Source organism: Triticum aestivum, chromosome 1B, assembly GCF_018294505.1.
Source record: "Triticum aestivum cultivar Chinese Spring chromosome 1B, IWGSC CS RefSeq v2.1, whole genome shotgun sequence".
Classification (NCBI taxonomy): Eukaryota; Viridiplantae; Streptophyta; class Magnoliopsida; order Poales; family Poaceae; genus Triticum; species Triticum aestivum.
In genome coordinates, this window is record NC_057795.1 from 590,606,830 (window position 1) to 590,625,966 (window position 19,137).

The 19,137-nt window shown below is 44.5% G+C and overlaps 1 long non-coding RNA gene and 2 other non-coding genes across 3 annotated transcripts; 1 reads left to right on the plus strand and 2 right to left on the minus strand.

Moving 5' to 3' along the window:
• Positions 1-2,963: 2,963 nt before the first annotated feature.
• TRNAW-CCA (transfer RNA tryptophan (anticodon CCA)) lies at positions 2,964-3,037 on the minus strand. The gene has a single exon. It is a non-coding gene; the product is annotated as a tRNA-Trp (tRNA).
• A 10,439-nt stretch (positions 3,038-13,476) lies between these two features.
• LOC123096341 (uncharacterized) lies at positions 13,477-17,570 on the plus strand. The gene is made up of 3 exons (XR_006446561.1): positions 13,477-14,195; positions 17,393-17,396; positions 17,560-17,570. It is a non-coding gene; the product is annotated as an uncharacterized lncRNA (long non-coding RNA).
• TRNAK-UUU (transfer RNA lysine (anticodon UUU)) lies at positions 14,640-14,712 on the minus strand. Its single transcript has one exon. It is a non-coding gene; the product is annotated as a tRNA-Lys (tRNA).
• Positions 17,571-19,137: the final 1,567 nt, after the last annotated feature.

Consider the following 19,137-nt stretch of genomic DNA (forward strand, 5'->3'; position numbering starts at 1 on the left):
ACGTATATGAGCGTAGTTATCAGGTACGCCGGGAGCTGGATTCTATCCCCGGGGATAGTGATTGATGGCATAGAGTTTTGATAGAAAACTCGTATCAAAATCATACCAAAAGAAAGTCTCGATTCGAGGAACGAAATATAGGTCCATGATAGAACACAGACCGGTAAGAGAAAGGAAAGTAAGCATAGTCTTCATTGAACCGGAAGAACAATTAGATTTTCCGTCAACAAAGTAACGCTGTGCAAACTCATCTGATCCCTGTTTGGGACTTCTTCTTCATGTCATGAGCCGGAATCGAACCGGCGCTTTCCAGATGCATGGTCCGGATAGATACCTATCAAATCGCGACTTTGATTTCTCAGTTCAAGAGGAGACCTCCCTACATCTGCGGGCTGGCGGTCCTGCCGGCCAGCCGACACAAAATCCAATTCGAGTTTGAAATACGGAGCCAGAAAGAGTTTTTCAATTCAATACGGAGCCTGAAAGAGTTTTTCAATACAATACGGAGCCTGAAAGAGTTTATAAATACAATACGGAGCCTGAAAGAGTTTTTAATTCAATACGGAACCTGAAATAGTTCAATTAAAGATCAAATGGCGCAAAAGAGTTTGCTTAGAAGGGAAAATACCAAAACCGCATATAAAAAGACATAAAAAAATGAACATACATAGGTACCATAGGCAAAAGCGGCTGGCTGCTAAAATAATTCAAATGCATTTGATAAAACATTTGCATTTGGTAAAACATCTACATTTGAGAGAAGTGAAAGTAATCCATATTTGCATTTGCGGCGACTAAATCCGGAATCTGAGAATAAGGGTTTGGATTAGGGGGAGGAGGGGAATTTATTGATTCCTCCACCTCCATGTAGTTCGAACTCACACTTTCTACGCTAAAAGCCGGCCCATTGACTGAGTTTGGGTATGACGACGAAGGGTTAAATTCCACAATCATTCCATCCATGGAATCAGGGATAAAAAAAGGATCCATCGTGACCCCCCATCTTTTTAAGCTCTGCTCCCAAACTAAAGAGAAAGGAAAGGAGACTGATCTTGACGTCGGTGTCGGTTTTTCCAACGAAACGAATAAGTTTTGGATTGAGATTTCACATAAGCATTGCACAATGATCCACATTAGGCGGGGAGCAGCAATGATACCGCTGGCTGGGAATAAGTACCTATCCCTCTACTACTAACGATGTTTTTCGTTCTATTGAAATCCTGCGTCGAGCCGATGTTTCATTGATCGATACCGGGCACATCCATCACATCAACTATTTCACTTTTCATAGGCATTTATTGACGGACCGGTAAACTAGACCCGAAAAACTCCTATTTTTAAAACGAAAGACCCATCACAAAATTATGGTGCAATGCTATGACGAGCGTTCTCACAGGCCGGCACCTCGATGCATCCGTCTCAAGAGTTGTACACCTTACATGTGCTTCACGCCACAATCTCTCACTTTCTGCTCCTCCATCTGTCTCCATCATATAATCGATCTCACCTCTCATGTCTGAGTGAAAAAACCATATTTGTTAGTATATATCAAGGCCGAGAGGACACGTTCCTCTCATGTCAAGATTAGTATTAGGGACCCTTAGTATTATTAACCGGTTACTATACGTACATGCAGTGAGACAATCAATCTATGCTCTCATTCACATTTCATTCTAGCACTGACGACTCCAGCCCTATCTATCCCTAGAAGCAAATGGACCCTAGAAGCAAATGGAGTAAGTCCGATGGAACACTCGGATTGGAAAAGATAATTATACTTATAGGCGTGGATGAAAAAAAAGCTTGGAAACTAGTTCAAATCGAACTCAAAAGCAACTAGGCAATCCAACTTCCATTGAAGCAGCTTCCCTGGAACTAGCTGCCATTGTATCGGTTGGTGCCATTTCTTCTCTTGGAGGCAGGGCAATAGATTAAGATTAGGCGGTAAGCGAAGGAACTGTAGGGCTTAGGGCTGCGGGTGAGCGCAACTTCAATAGGTCGAGGGGAGGAAGAGAAGAAAAAGCAGCTATTTCACCTGGTGTCGTAATAACCACTGTTTTCAGGTTTGAAGGCATAAGAGCAGCAGAGATATTCTTTCATTTAAGAAGAAGCCACCGTAAAGAAGAGGAAACAAGGCGTTTAAGGGACACCGACTCCCATTATTTTCTCCAGGCCTGCTTTGGCTAAATCGACGGAGGCTTAGCTTATTATGTTTCGGGCGTTTAGCTAGATTAGAGAATAAAGAAATCTATCTCTAAAGGGGGAGCGGTACGACTATTTTAGGTTAGAGGAAGGTTGAAGAGAGAATAGCTAAAATAGCCAGTCGGGTAGGCAAGTGCGGGTGGCTGTGGTCAAAGTGAATATGTCTTGTTTCGGTTAGCGGTTTCGGCTCTCCGGCACCGAAGTAAACTCTTTCTATTGCGGGGCCTATGGAGTTTGGGGATGAGTGTTGACACTTTACTGTGCAACATTCCTGTTTCTTTCATTCCCCTTACTAGATCAAAGAGGGCATATGTGGGGTTTGAAGATGCCTGGACCTTACCACCTTATTCTAATAGCCCGCATCAATGCCTCTGCCCAGAACATAGGAGCCCCCTGGGTTCAAGATCTCATATCAATTTTCAACTGCTGGGAAAGAATTGGGGTGCGGCAGGAAGAAATGGAATTCTCAATAAAAGTATAAACATGTCTTCCCCACTGCTGCATAGAATCTGAGCTGGGTGGAATTGAAGTTCGGTTTCGATCAAGACACCCCTGCCTACTTACCTTAAAAAAACGACTAATGATCAACCGATCACAGAGGTCCTTTTCCAGCAACTTCAAATCAGAAAGCCCTGACTCCCATAAAGAATGCTTGCAGATCTTTCTTTTTATTACGATGACGATATGGACCTCATTACTGTCTCATTTTCTTATATTTATATAAGTTCTTTTCTTTGGATTTGACATAACAAGAACAGAATCACGCTCTGTAGGATTTGAACCTACGACATTGGGTTTTGGAGACACATGTTCTACCGAACTGAACTAAGAGCGCTTTCCGGGAGATAAAGCAGTAAAGAAAAGGATGATTTTTGTACCGCATGCATATAGAAAAATGAAACTCTGAATTTTGTCCAATTTGAATTGATCTCAATTGATCCCTTGTTACTGCCCATAGGAGAAGTAATAGGTAGGGATGACAGGATTTGAACCCCTGCCTTGTTTTCCACATCATAATTTATTCCTCCATCTATATACAACTTTCTTGTCATTTCTTCTTTTTGGTTTCATATAATAAATGATATAAATCTGAAACCCAACCTAACGTATAAAGAATGAATATTTACCGGTAATGCTCAGGAAGAAAGAAGGGGTCATCTTTTTGATTTTTATTCCACCCTCATGTACCCTTCTTTGCATTTTTTCTAAAGCCTGTTCAACCTCATATCACCTAGAACAAGTCATGGACTTCTTCAATGAAAGAAAGTCTCATGGAAACGTTTTCAACGAAATAAGAACCATACAAAATAGATTTCTTGATCTTTTTATTTAGGAAAACGGATTTTTTCGCAGTTTTTTCTTTTATCCTAAAGATATGCAGAACGAGTGTATTATGAAATGTTCGTTGTCTAGCTTTGCATACATCGCTACTTAATCGTTTAGTGGTTATCGATGAAATTACTTCACCATAGAGAAAATATTATTGAAGTTTATATATATATATTATTGGTTGCTTTTGTTTATGTCCAATTGGAAAAGTTGATCTTCTAAATTCATATGTTTAGCCTAAAGTACATAACTTGTGTTCCTCCCTAGTTCTTGCAAAGCCACCTAATCAAGCCTCACCTCGTTTGTAGTTATAACATGTTCAGCTGAAAGCAAACTCCAAATAAAATTGGTTTACTATTAGTAACACATATACTTTTTTACCTTAGCTCTTTCTTTATTGTTCATTGAGCAGTTCAAATGCTTTGATTTCTTATCAGATAAGAGGTAAAAATATTCTTCATTCGTTTATTTTGTTAATTCCAAATTGCATTCAAATCCATTCTTTCTCATAACTTGAGAATATGTACAACGCAGAACAGAAAAGAAGGCTGATTTGATGAGTTGTAGGGGCGGACCCACTTCCACTGATTTCTTGCGGGAAGGTTCTATAAGGGAAGAAGAATCAGAGCTGTGACCTGGTAACCTTGATTTCTTTCGGAACGTCATTACGAGAGTAACAAAGAAAGAATAACGTAGATAGGAAGGAGCAAGTCGAGCCCCAAGGATAATGAATTGGTATGCCGGGTGCTTACTTGAGCAAGAAGCCAAGTCATCGATAATCAAAGAAAGGTGTGAGTGAACGAGCCCAACTTTCTTATTCAAATATGACTCCTTTCCACTTTCAACAAATAGAGAAATCTCCGCTAGGCTAGCAGTGGGTAACCAACGTAGTGCCCCATTCGTTCCATGACATCCAATCAGTTCTCCTCGGATTCCAATCCAATCTCCCAATCAGTGAGAAATAGACGGTCGGATGAGATCTCGAACGTTGTCCCTACCTACTAAGGAATCAAAAGTGTACATAGAAAAATAGAGTGTTGGAAATGCATCAAGGAGAACTTACCTTGTGAGTCACTACTCCGGCATTGGGCAGGAATACTACTAGCGAGGCTTATAGTCGGCTAGTTCTTAAAGAAATCTGTCAGCTATAACCTAGCCTATTGAATCTGTTGGAAATATGCCCTAGAGGCAATAATAAAAGGGGTTATTATTATATTTCTTTGTTCATGATAATTGTCTTTTATTCACGCTGTAACTGTATTATCTGGAAATCGTAATACACGTGTGAATACATAGACCATAACATGTCCCTAGTGAGCCTCTAGTTGACTAGCTCGTTGGTCGATAGATAGTCATGGTTTCTGACTATGGACATTAGATGTCATTGACAACGGGATCACATCATTAGGAGAATGATGTGATGGACGAGACCCAATCCTAAGCATAGCACAAGATCGTGTAGTTTGTTTTGCTAGAGCTTTTCCAATGTCAAGTATCTCTTCCTTAGACCATGAGATCGTGTAACTCCCGGATACCGTAAGAGTGCTTTGGGTGTACCAAACGTCACAGCGTAACTGGGTGACTATAAAGGTGCACTACAGGTATCTCCGAAAGTGTCTGTTGGGTTGACACGGATCGAGACTGGGATTTGTCACTCCGTATGACGGAGAGGTATCTCTGGGCCCACTCGGTAATACAACATCACAATGAGCTCAAAGTGACCAAGTGTTTGGTCACGGGATCATGCATTACGGTACGAGTAAAGTGACTTGCCGGTAACGAGACTGAACGAGGTATTGGGATACCGACGATCGAGTCTCGGGCATGTAACGTACCGAATGACAAAGGGAATTGTATACGGGGTTGTTCTAATCCTGGACATCATGGTTCATCCGATGAGATCATTGAGGAGCATGTGGGAGCCAACATGGGTATCCAGATCCCGCTGTTGGTTATTGCCCGAGAGCCGTCTCGGTCATGACTACGTGTCTCTCGAACCCGTAGGGTCTACACACTTAAGGTTCGGTGACGCTAGGGTTGTATGAATATGAGTATGCAGTATACCGAATGTTGTTCGGAGTCCCGGATGAGATCCCGGACGTCACGAGGAGTTTCGGAATGGTCCGGAGGTAAAGAATTATATATAGGAAGTGGTATTTCGGCCATCGGGGAAGTTTCGGGGTCACCCGGTATTGTACCGGGACCACCGGAAGGGTCCCGGGGGTCCACCGGGTGGGGCCACCCATCCCGGAGGGCCCCATGGGCTGAAGTGGGAGGGAAGCCAGCCCATAGTGGGCTGGTGCGCCCCCCTAGGCCCACCCCCTGCGCCTAGGGTTGAAACCCTAGGGTGGGGGGGGGGCGCACCACATGCCATGGGGGGCACTCCTCCCCCCTTGGCCGCCGCCCCCTTGGGATATTGAATCTCCCAGGGCTGGCGCCCCCCCTGGGGGCCTATATAAAGGGAGGGGGGAGAGGGGCAGCTGCACCCCTAAAGTCCTGGTGCCCCCTCCTCCTGCTACACCTCTTCCTCCTCCGTCACGTGCTTGGCGAAGCCCTGCCGGAGTGCTGCTGTTCCACCACCACCACGCCGTTGTGCTGCTGCTGGAGCCATCATCATCAACCTCTCCTTCCCCCTTGCTGGATCAAGAAGGAGGAGACGTCACACGCTCCGTACGTGTGTTGAACACGGAGGTGCCATCCGTTCGGTGCTAGGATCTCCGGTGATCTGAATCACGGCGAGTACGACTCCATCATCACCGCTCCCTCTAACGCTTCCGTACGCGATCTACAAGTGGTATGTAGATGCGAACTCACTCCCTTGACTCGTTGCTTAGATGAACTCATAGATGGATCTTGGTGAAACCGTAGGAAAAATTTTAATTTTCTGCAACGTTCCCCAACAGTGGCATCATGAGCTAGGTCTATGCGTAGTTCTCTATTGCACGAGTAGAACACAATTTTGTTGTGGGCGTAGATCTTGTCAACTTGCTTGCCGCTACTAGTCTTATCTTGCTTCAGCGGTATTGTGGGATGAAGCGGCCCGGACCAACCTTACACGTACGCTTACGTGAGACCGGTTCCACCGACTAACATGCACTAGTTGCATAAGGTGGCTGGCGGGTGTCTGTCTCTCCCACTTTAGTTGGAGCGGATTTGATGAAAAGGGTCCTTATGAAGGGTAAATAGAAGTTGACAAAATCACGTTGTGGTTATTCGTAGGTAAGAAAACGTTCTTGCTAGAACCCAATTGCAGCCACGTAAAAGATGCAACAACAATTAGAGGACGTCTAACTTGTTTTTGCAGCAATTGTCATGTGATGTGATATGGCCAGAAGTTGTGATGAATGATGAATGATATATTGTGATGTATGAGATCATGTTCTTGTAATAGGAATCACGACTTGCATGTCGATGAGTATGACAATCGGCAGGAGCCATAGGAGTTGTCTTTATTTTTTGTATGACCTGCGTGTCATTGAAGAACGCCATGTAAACTACTTTATTTTATTGCTAAACGCGTTAGTCATAGAAGTAGAAGTAGTCGTTGGCGTGACAACGTCATGAAGATACGATGATGGAGATCATGGTGTCATGTCGGTGACAAGATGATCATGGAGCCCCGAAGATGAAGATCAAAGGAGCTATATGATATTGGCCATATCATGTCACTACTTTATATAATTGCATGTGATGTTTATTATGTTTTATGCATCTTGTTTACTTAGAACAATGGTAGTAAATAAGATGATCCCTTGCAACAATTTCAAGAAGTGTTCTCCCCTAACTGTGCACTGTTGCTAAAGTTCGTCGTTTCGAAGCACCACGTGATGATCGGGTGTGATAGATCCTTACGTTCACATACAACGGGTGTAAGACAGTTTTACACATGCAAAACACTTAGGGTTAACTTGACGAGCCTAGCATGTACAAACATGGCCTCGGAACACGGAGACCGAAAGGTCGAACACGAGTCGTATGGAAGATACGATCAACATGAGAATGTTCGCCGACGATGACTAGTCCGTCTCACGTGATGATCGGACACGGCCTAGTCAACTCGGATCGTGTAACACTTAGATGACTAAGGGGATGTCAAATCTGAGTGGGAGTTCATTAAATAATTTGATTGGATGAACTTAATTATCATGAACTTAGTCTAAAATCTTTGCAAAATATGTCTTGTAGATCAAATGGCCAACGCTCATGTCAACATGAACTTCAACGCGTTCCTAGAGAAAACCAAGCTGAAAGATGATGGCAGCAACTATATGGACTGGGTTCGGAACCTTAGGATCATCCTCATAGCTGCCAAGAAAGCATATGTCCTTGAAGCACCGTTAGGTGACCCACCTGCTCTCCCAGCACTGCAAGACGATTTGAATGTTTGGCAGACACGTGCTGATGATTACTCCCTCGTTCAGTGCGGCATGCTTTACAGCTTAGAACCGGGGCTCCAAAAGCGTTTTGAGCAACACGGAGCATATGAGATGTTCGAGGAGCTGAGACTAGTTTTCCAAGCTCATGCCCGAGTCGAGAGATATGAAGTCTCCGACAAGTTCTATAGTTGTAAGATGGAGGAAAACAGTTCTGTCAGTGAGCATATACTCAAAATGTCTGGGTTACACAGCCGCCTGTCTCAGCTGGACATTAACCTCCCGGATGAGGCAGTCATTGACAGAATCCTTCAGTCGCTCCCACCAAGCTACAAGAGCTTTGTGATGAACTATAATATGCAGGGGATGGTGAAGACCATTCTTGAAGTATTTTCAATGCTGAAGTCGGCAGAGGTTGAAATCAAGAAAGAACATCAAGTTTTGATGGTCAATAAGACCACTAAGTTCAAGAAGGGCAAGGGTAAGAAGAACTTCAAGAAGGACGACAAAGATGTTGCCGCGCCCGGTAAGCCAGTTGCCGGGAAGAAGTCAAAGAATGGACCCAAGCCTGAGACTGAGTGCTTTTATTGCAAGGGGAAGGGTCACTGGAAGCGGAACTGCCCCAAATACTTAGCGGATAAGAAGGCTGGCAACACTAAAGGTATATTTGATATACATGTAATTGATGTGTACCTTACCAGTACTCGTAGTAGCTCCTGGGTATTTGATACCGGTGCCGTTGCTCATATTTGTAACTCAGAGCAGGAGCTGCGGAATAAGCGGAGATTGGCGAAGGACGAGGTGACGATGCGCGTCGGGAATGGTTCCAAGGTCGATGTGATCGCCGTCGGCACGCTACCTCTACATTTACCTACGGGATTAGTTATAAACCTTAATAATTGTTATTTGGTGCCAAGTTTGAGCATTAACATTGTATCTGGATCTCGTTTGATACGAGATGGCTACTCATTTAAATCCGAGAATAATGGTTGTTCTATTTATATGAGAGATATGTTTTATGGTCATGCCCCTATGGTCAATGGTTTATTCTTAATGAATCTCGAGCGTAATGTTACACATATTCATAGCGTGAATACCAAAAGATGTAAAGTTGATAATGATAGTCCCACATACTTGTGGCACTGCCGCCTTGGTCACATTGGTGTCAAGCGCATGAAGAAGCTCCATGCTGATGGACTTTTGGAGTCTCTCGATTATGAATCATTTGACACATGCGAACCATGCCTCATGGGCAAGATGACCAAGACTCCGTTCTCCGGAACAATGGAGCGAGCAACCAACTTATTGGAAATCATACATACCGATGTGTGCGGTCCAATGAGCGTTGAGGCTCGCGGAGGATATCGTTATGTTCTCACTCTCACTGATGACTTGAGTAGATATGGGTATGTCTACTTGATGAAACACAAGTCTGAGACCTTTGAAAAGTTCAAGGAATTTCAGAATGAGGTAGAGAATCAACGTGACCGAGAGATAAAATTCTTACGATCGGATCATGGAGGAGAATATTTAAGTCACGAATTTGGTACACACTTAAGAAAATGTGGAATCGTTTCACAACTCACGCCGCCTGGAATACCTCAGCGTAACGGTGTGTCCGAACGTCATAATGGCACTCTATTGGATATGGTGCGGTCTATGATGTCTCTTACCGATTTACCGCTATCATTTTGGGGATACGCTCTAGAGACAGCTACATTCACTTTAAATAGGGCACCGTCTAAATCCGTTGAGACGACACCGTATGAATTATGGTTTGGGAAGAAACCAAAGCTGTCGTTTCTAAAAGTTTGGGGATGCGATGCTTATGTCAAGAAACTTCAACCTGAAAAGCTCGAACCCAAGTCGGAAAATGCGTCTTCATAGGATACCCTAAGGAAACCATTGCGTATACCTTCTACTTAAGATCCGAGGGCAAGATCTTTGTTGCGATCCTTTCTTGAAAAAGAGTTTCTCTCAAAAGAAGTAAGTGGGAGGAAAGTAGAACTCGATGAAGTACTACCTCTTGAACGGGGTAGTAGTGCAGCTCAGGAAAATGTTCCTGTGATGCCTACACCAACTGAAGAGGAAAATAATGATGATGATCAAGGTACTTCTGATCAAGTTACTACTGAACTTCGTAGGTCCACAAGGACACGTTCCGCACCAGAGTGGTACGGCAACCCTGTCCTGGAAATCATGTTGTTAGACAACGGTGAACCTTCGAACTATGAAGAAGCGATAGCGGGCCCAGATTCCAACAAATGGCTTGAAGCCATGAAATCCGAGATAGAATCCATGTATGAAAACAAAGTATGGACTTTGACTGACTTGCCCGATGATCAGCGAGCGATAGAAAACAAATGGGTCTTTAAGAAGAAGACGGACGCGGATGGTAATGTCACCATCTATAAAGCTCGACTTGTCGCTAAGGGTTATCGGCAAGTTCAAGGGATTGACTACGATGAGACTTTCTCTCCCGTAGCGAAGCTTAAGTCCGTCCGAATCATGTTAGCAATTGCCGCATACTATGATTATGAGATATGGCAGATGGACGTCAAAACGGCATTCCTTAACGGGCATCTTAAGGAAGAACTGTATATGATGCAGCCGGAAGGTTTTGTCGATCCTAAGAACACTGACAAAGTATGCAAGCTCCAGCGATCCATTTATGGGCTGGTGCAAGCATCTCGGAGTTGGAACATTCGCTTTGATGAGATGATCAAAGCGTTTGGGTTTATGCAGACTTATGGAGAAGCCTACATTTACAAGAAAGTGACTGGGAGCTCTGTAGCATTTCTCATATTATATGTAGATGACATATTTTTGATGGGAAATAATATAGAATTGTTGGACAGTATTAAGTCCTACTTGAATAAGTGTTTTTCAATGAAGGATCTTGGAGAAGCTGCTTACATATTAGGCATCAAGATCTATAGGGATAGATCAAGACGCCTCATAGGTCTTTCACAAAGCACATACCTTGATAAAATTTTGAAGAAGTTCAAAATGGATCAGTCCAAGAAAGGGTTCTTGCCTGTACTGCAAGGTGTGAGATTGAGCTCGGCTCAATGCCCCACCACGGCAAAAGATAAAGAAGAGATGAGCGTCATCCCCTATGCCTCAGCCATAGGATCTATTATGTATGCCATGTTGTGTACCAGACCTGATGTAAACCTTGCCGTAAGTTTGGTAGAAAGGTACCAAAGTAATCCCAGCAAGGAACACTGGACAGTGGTCAAGAATATCCTGAAGTACCTGAAAAGGACAAAGGACATGTTTCTCGTTTATGGAGGTGACGAAGAGCTCGTCGTAAAGGGTTACGTCGACGCTAGCTTCGACACAGATCTGGATGACTCTAAGTCACAAACCGGATACGTATATATGTTGAATGGTGGAGCAGTAAGCTGGTGCAGCTGCAAGCAGAGCGTCGTGGCGGGATCTACATGTGAAGCGGAGTACATGGCAGCCTCGGAGGCAGCTCATGAAGCAATTTGGGTGAAGGAGTTCATCACCGACCTAGGAGTCATACCCAATGCATCGGGGCCGATCAAACTCTTCTGTGACAACACTGGAGCTATTGCCCGTGCCAAGGAGCCCAGGTTTCACAAGAAGACCAGGCACATCAAGCGTCGTTTCAACTCCATCCGAGAAAATGTTCCAGATGGAGACATAGATATTTGCAAAGTACATACGGATCTGAATGTCGCAGATCCGTTGACTAAACCTCTCTCGCGAGCAAAACATGATCAACACCAGAACTCTATGGGTGTTCGATTCATCACAATGTAACTAGATTATTGACTCTAGTGCAAGTGGGAGACTGTTGGAAATATGCCCTAGAGGCAATAATAAAAGGGGTTATTATTATATTTCCTTGTTCATGATAATTGTCTTTTATTCATGCTATAACTGTGTTATCCGGAAATCGTAATACACGTGTGAATACATAGACCATAACATGTCCCTAGTGAGCCTCTAGTTGACTAGCTCGTTGGTCGACAGATAGTCATGGTTTCTGACTATGGACATTAGATGTCATTGACAACGGGATCACATCATTAGGAGAATGATGTGATGGACGAGAGCCAATCCTAAGCATACCACAAGATCGTGTAGTTCGTTTTGCTAGAGCTTTTCCAATGTCAAGTATCTCTTCCTTAGACCATGAGATCGTGTAACTCCCGGATATCGTAAGAGTGCTTTGGGTGTACCAAACGTCACAACGTAACTGGGTGACTATAAAGGTGCACTACAGGTATCTCCGAAAGTGTCTGTTGGGTTGACACGGATCGAGACTGGGATTTGTCACTCCGTATGACGGAGAGGTATCTCTGGGCCCACTCGATAATGCATCATCACAATGAGCTCAAAGTGACCAAGTGTTTGGTCACGGGATCATGCATTACGGTACGAGTAACGTGACTTGCCGGTAACGAGACTGAACGAGGTATTGGGATACCGACGATCGAGTCTCGGGCATGCAACGTACCGAATGACAAAGGGAATTGTATACGGGGTTGTTCTAATCCTCGACATCGTGGTTCATCCGATGAGATCATTGAGGAGCATGTGGGAGCCAACATGGGTATCCAGATCCCGCTGTTGGTTATTGCCCGAGAGCCGTCTCGGTCATGACTACGTGTCTCCCAAACCCGTAGGGTCTACACACTTAAGGTTCGGTGACGCTAGGGTTGTATGAATATGAGTATGCAGTATACCGAATTTTGTTCGGAGTCCCGGATGAGATCTCGGACGTCACGAGGAGTTTCGGAATGGTCCGGAGGTAAAGAATTATATATAGGAAGTGGTATTTCGGCCATCGGGAAAGTTTCGGGGTCACCCGGTATTGTACCGGGACCACCGGAAGGGTCCCGGGGGTCCACCGGGTGGGGCCACCCATCCCGGAGGGCCCCATGGGCTGAAGTGGGAGGGGAGCCAGCCCATAGTGAGCTGGTGCGCCCCCCTAGGCCCACCCCCTGCGCCTAGGTTGAAACCCTAGGGTGGGGGGCGCACCACATGCCTTGGGGGGCACTCCTCGCCCCTTGGCCGCCGCCCCCTTGGGAGATTGAATCTCCCAGGGCCGGCGCCCCCCTGGGGGCCTATATAAAGGGAGGGGGGAGAGGGGCAGCCGCACCCCTGAAGTCCTGGCGCCCCCTCCCCCTGCTACACCTCTTCCTCCTCCGTCACGTGCTTGGCGAAGCCCTGCCGGAGTGCTGCTATTCCACCACCACCACGCCGTTGTGCTGCTGCTGGAGCCATCATCATCAACCTCTCCTCCCCCCTTGCTGGATCGAGAAGGAGGAGATGTCACATGCTCCGTACGTGTGTTGAACGTGGAGGTGCCGTCCGTTCGGTGCTAGGATCTCCGCTGATCTGAATCACGACGAGTACGACTCCATCATCACCGCTCCCTCTAACGCTTCCGTACGCGATCTACAAGTGGTATGTAGATGCAAACTCACTCCCTTGACTCGTTTCTTAGATGAACTCATAGATGGATCTTGGTGAAACGGTAGGAAAAATTTTAATTTTCTGCAACGTTCCCCAACAGAATCTGGTACGCCCGAAGCACGAAACTAGATAGGTAGCCCTACCTACGACTAGAAAAGTATCGTATTTTTTCTTCCAGTAAATCTTCCACTCATTCCTTCCATTATGGAATATCATTTGGAGTGTATTTTCCCTCTCAAAAAAGGCTTCGCCCTCACTTCACTGAACTTATTGGAAATGCCTAGGACAGAGTTCATTCACTTGCCCAGCAGCCCTACTCCTCATAGTTGATCCGAATTTCTATCCCTGATTGACTCAATCAGGAAGAGGAAGACTTGATAAAAGATGAAAAGAAAGGATTGATTACCTTTTGAAGTCAATAAAAGAAAGGAAAGGGCTATTTATGAGTTTATGTAGATGAAGTTTCAGATTATTGGATGAGCGGAACATCTTTGAGACAAATCATCTCTACCCGGGTACATAGCTTCATCCAAACCATGGATCCACGAATTGTTGACTCGCTCTAGAAAAGAGCTTCGTAGTTGGGAGCTCTAAACTGATGATCGATATGGTTTCCTAGGATGAGAACTATGGTTTACTACTTGAAAGAAAGTTGTTTTATCTTTTTTTTCACTTTTTGAGGTGTTTTGCCTAGTCTGAATTTCCCCTTCTTCTATTTGATCAAGATGGATAGCAAAAAAGCACGAATAGGCCTACTGGGATGGAAGGAGAGAAGGACTGAACGAGAAAAGGAAATACCTCTTTGTTTACCTTGGAATGAATTGCTCAACTACTTAGGTAACAAAACGAAACGTTCATCTACGATCTTTCTTAAAAAAAGATAGGACTGTACGGCAGTTCTCGTTAGTAGATTCGCAGAACAGAAGAAGAAGTTCACGCTGACTTGCACACTACAAAAAGGCAGCCAACGACTTCGGACGTACTCCATCTTTCGAGCCTCTGTTTAGGTTCAAAAGATAAGGCGCTAGTGCAACGAACGCTGCTTTGGTGCGTCCCACCCCAACTAACTAGTGCTTGACTTGACTTTCCCCCGCGCCCTATCCAATGAATAAGGAGAAGGCCGGCCTATCAATGACCGAGCTAGTCTGATCCCCTTTATACTGACCTCAAACAACGAGCGAAGTCGAGATGTTGATGAGAAGGGGGCTTTTCTCAAGGCCAAAGAGTGCTCTTTGAAGGCTACTATGCATCCTTACGAATACAAGAGTGGTTTTTTTGTTTTGGGTATAGCAGGACTTGAACCTGCGACCATTAGGTTAAAAGCCCAATGCTCTACCAACTGAGCTATACACCCGATTTTACAAGAAGGCTTGGTGCGGAAAAGAAAAGAGGGCGGCCTGGCCCCTTTTCTTCTTATCATATCACAAGGGCGCGGCTCTGTATGGTATAGTACTGTGGAGCAAGTCTGGGATGGGAGTCCTTTCCACTCATTGAGGATTCTATCTAAAAAAGAAGGTCAACGGGGGAGACTACAGTATCTCAAACTCAGACTATATATGAAAAAGGTAAAGTCGTCTTTCCTAGGGTTCGACCGAAAGGAGCTGTGTTCTATGGTTTGACGTTGTGGAGGTCCAGCACTCTTCTAAACGAAGAAAGAGGGGACTCGCGCTACCTCCTACTCCTACAGAAGATTGATTGGCGCGAACTTCTGATCGATTCCTTATTCATTGTTGCCGACCCTTACATCATCATAAAGAGAATCAAGATATCCCAAGAACCCAGCTAGGGATGAATGACTAGCGCTCAAGAACAAGCAAGGGATGAGCGCACGGGAGCGGCGTTGCTTGTTGCTTTATTATCACATTAGAGAAGTGGAACCTCCAAGCTCAGACATCTCGAACTCAGAAACTACCCTTCTATCCCACCCTGCTCCTCCGGCATCAGAAGCAGAACTACCTGACCGAAGGAGATAGACAGGAAGGGAAGACGGTCATACAAAGGCCGAATAAAGCTCTCTTGAAGCTGCATCTGAATAGACCTAGAGTCACTCAGTACATACGAACCCTTGAATAAATAAGAATTGAGAAGTATGAAATGTGGGCATCATAACAAAAAAAGAAAAAGACCGAACTAGTAAGACTAATGTCTACTTATTTATACCTTTGAGAGGTCCACTTAGACTATTATGATTTTCTCTTTAGCTACGTAGGTTACATAAGATTCAATTCAATCTAACAAGCGGACTGGACTACCTTCGGCTACTACAAGATATTTAGAAACCTAAGAAGCTGAGCCTACTTTACGCACTTAAGGCAGCAGCAGATGGTGAAGAAATGGGCGGTAGATGATAATGAGAAAGGGCGCCCCTTGGCATTTCCTGTGGGGGAGTCTGATTGATCCAATCACGACGAATGATGTCAACCCCCTCTTTTGCGCCTAACTTGACTCTCATTCTCCCACTATGAGAGCTGATCCAGGGGCTAGTTCGGCTACAGAATGGAATTTACGAAAGCCCCCCGTCTTTCCGACTCAATGTATTGCCCTTTGGGACCAGGATCTGAGGAGGGAGTGAGAGAGGGGACACCAAACATAGGTGCGTACCATTGCCCCAATCCAATGGAATATGTCATACAGGGAGGAACCCTTGGAGGTTGGGACAGAAAGAAAGCAGGTTTTGCTTCTGCTTCCTTCGAGCAACCAAACTCTTTCATCAGGTGTGGGTCAAGTTCCCTCATTATTGCTTGACTTCCCCTTTGGGGCACGAAAAGATGGACTAGGACTTAAGTAAGGGAGAGGACAACCACTGTTTCTGGCTTACCTTCAACGAGTGAGTGCTATTCCCATTCCTTACTTTGATCCGACCCTGTTCCCCGACCAGTTTGCTTGCTCACTAGAAGAGTCAAGCGAGAGCAGCTAGTTTAGAAGGAAAAGGACACCTGGGGCTATTCGGCCTCACTTGTCGGAGACTGAACTACCGCTCGCTTACTTGCTGATCAAGGAGGTCATTTCCACTTACTCTAAGCATAGAAGGAAGAAGATTGAAAAACTAACAAACAAATTGTCTTCAGCCCTACTTACTTATAGGCTGACTTGGCCCAAGAAACAAGGTTCTATTAGGCTTGCAGGGCTTAAAAAAGAATGAGCTAGATCGCAGGTATTTGGATACGAGGTAGCAGCGGGGTCTAGTCAAAGCGGTGCGCAAAGTGTACAAAGGCGAGTCTCACGGGCAGCGGCACGTGAGGGGTCTCCCGAACTTCATGGAAGACGCAGTTAGGGAGTTGGAAGATGCACTTTGGACTCCTGCACCAGTAAGAATGGAACTGGAATAAAAAGTCAGGGTAGCTAGTCACTCCGTTAATGAGGAAAGAGAGGATGGCATTTCCATAAGTAGACTCTCCTTCTTACTGAATCCTTATCCTGCCCTCTCTACCCAGGAACAATTCATTCTTAACTCGTACATAAGTTCCGGGCGTCGACAAGAGAGTTAGTGATCTACAGCTGATTCGGTGGACTGGTGGTGACACGGGCGGGCCCTCTACTTTATTTGCCGAATCCAATCGATCATGGGCGGCCCTCTTCGTTCACAGTCTTTCTTTCCTTTCGAATCCAATTGTTCCAATCTGACCAAATAGCAATTCATTGAAATCATTCGGGTCACCTCTTTTTTAAGCACTTGACCAAGCCTATTTCTATAGAAAAGGACAGGAATCTATTGACTTTGAGTCTGTCTCCTACTATGAAATTGGAACTGAACACAGGATGGCAATAGTGAGAAAAAAATCCCCTCGTACTACATCATTATTTATTCGATTTTCCCTAGTAAGTGCTCCAGATGCAGTTGCTTTAGTTGACGTAGTGAGTGGAACCTAATTATATGTTTCCTTGAATACTAGAGTTGCCTTTTGTAGATGATAAAGCCAACAATTTTGCAAGGAGTTGATAATTGCACTTGAAGTAGTAAGTTTAAAGACAGTTGAAACTTAATGGCACCGTTTAACCAAGCACTCTTGTAGCTTCGGAAACTCCGTGTTCAGATCGGTGAGGCAAGAGACGAATTCATTGTCAGTTACCTCCACGATATCCAAAATACCCTCAAGACCATGAGGACAGATAATGAGAGTCAGGTTCAAACAATTCAAGGATTGTAAATACCATAACAGCAAAGTAGAATGCACCAAATTTTTCCTATTACCGGATCCAGGAAGAGCACACCAAATGAAAGAAACTATTACTCAAAAAGCGAATCACATCTCGATCCACAAACTGCCAAAAGCCTTTGTTATTCCATTCCCAGTGGAACGTCAACCTGTTTAACAACAATTTTCTAAGAAACTTGCTGAATTCTAAATGAAACAACCTTATTTTCAAGTGACATGCAATATCCATTTCAACCAATTATTCAAGATCAAAGGGCTAACTGCACAGCTAATTGAATTCCTTTTCGAGGTTGAGTTCATCTTGAAACCGCATTTGCTTCCTAATAAAACTGAGAAAAAATAAGAATATTAAAAGAAAGACTCCACAGAACATGAATGAATTCAGGTACATCACATCAGGCTGATATGTGCCGGTATCATACCTGTTTCAAGATTCTGGCTAAGCCCTTCTTGTTGCCACATATCCAGTTTCTTCTAAGGTTTCTGGAATTGCTCAAGTTCCTGCTCAATGCTTCTTGTCTAGCTCCAGTCTAGCACTTGTACCAGTCGCCTACCAGATCACGGCTTTGCTCCAATTCTACTCTCCAATTATGCAATCCTCTCCAAAATTGGGGCTTTTCTTCACTTCAGCACTTCCCCCTGCAGTGGATTCCACTAGGTTCTTAACCTCTTCCCAATTCTTAAACTGAAACCTGCGATGTCTAATCCAACTCGGCACCTAACCAGCTTGTCAGCATCGTAAGTTTGCCTCAACATTCCCCCTAGAAATACAAAAATAATGTAAATCTACTTTCATTTATTTATTAGGGTAGGGATGAGACTTTCTTTTTCTTTTTGTATTTTCTAGAATAAGTATGCTCTGGAGTAAAAGGATTCGAACCTTTGCATGCCGGTACCAAAAACCGATGCCTTACCACTTGGCTATACTCCAAACGGGGGGAAGGCTCGATGTAAACGAGCTGGGATATAGATTTTTCAGAAGGAAGAGTTAGTTACCCTCGGTCTTCCTTCTTTCCCGGGAATCAAGGAAGTAGTAGCGGGACAGTCCTTTATTTCCCCCTTTAGACCAACTACAACAAGCTCGCTCCTTAGGTTAGCTCTCTGCTCTACCTATTTGTTTGCAATGCCTTGCTTATCAAAATAGGCCTTAATGTAACCTGACCTTACGCTGAAAAACTGCACTTGTTGGCTCTGCGTCCACTGAAACTTATGAAAAATAAATGTTATTCTATCAATATCTTCAAGAGTTCCCTAACCCCCTAACTGAGAGTGCTATGATGGGCTATTGAAGTTTGTCCCTGCGGCACGGTGGGGCAGTGCAAATCCTTTCATTAATGAAGTTCCGCCCTGACACTCCCATTATTGGCTTCCTTCCCTGGGGACCGCTCGGGCGAAGGCAGAGCATGGAATGATCGTAGGGGCATCCTTCCTAGGTGGAAAAGACGTGTGTGACTAAAACCAGGAGGAGAAATCCATTTTCAAATGGCGACAGAAAGAAAGGAATCACGAAATAGAAGAAAAAGTGCACTGTGCTGGCAAATGTGGAGAATAGCCATCCATCTTTCATCAATGAAATTGTTCCGTATGGGTAGCAAATACACATATCAGAAGAGCCAACCCGA